Source organism: Otolemur garnettii, unplaced genomic scaffold (genome assembly GCF_000181295.1).
Source record: "Otolemur garnettii isolate 467f Iridium unplaced genomic scaffold, OtoGar3 scaffold00280, whole genome shotgun sequence".
NCBI classification, from domain to species: Eukaryota; Metazoa; Chordata; class Mammalia; order Primates; family Galagidae; genus Otolemur; species Otolemur garnettii.
The window spans coordinates 89605-89809 of NW_003852675.1; positions in this window are offsets into that span (position 1 = coordinate 89605).

The window sequence follows — 205 nt, forward strand, 5'->3', positions numbered from 1 at the left end:
CCCAGCCCAATAACCTTTTTAAAGAAGAATGATCTTGTCATGCCACTTGGAAAGGATATGCCTTACAGAAAACTCTTGCCAGAATGTCTCAAAATTGTTGTTTGGTGGGCCCGGGCTGGATTCAAACCCACCACCTTAGGTGTATGTGGCTGGCGCCTTAGCCGCTTGAGCCACAGGCGCCAAGCCAATTTTGAAATATACATAT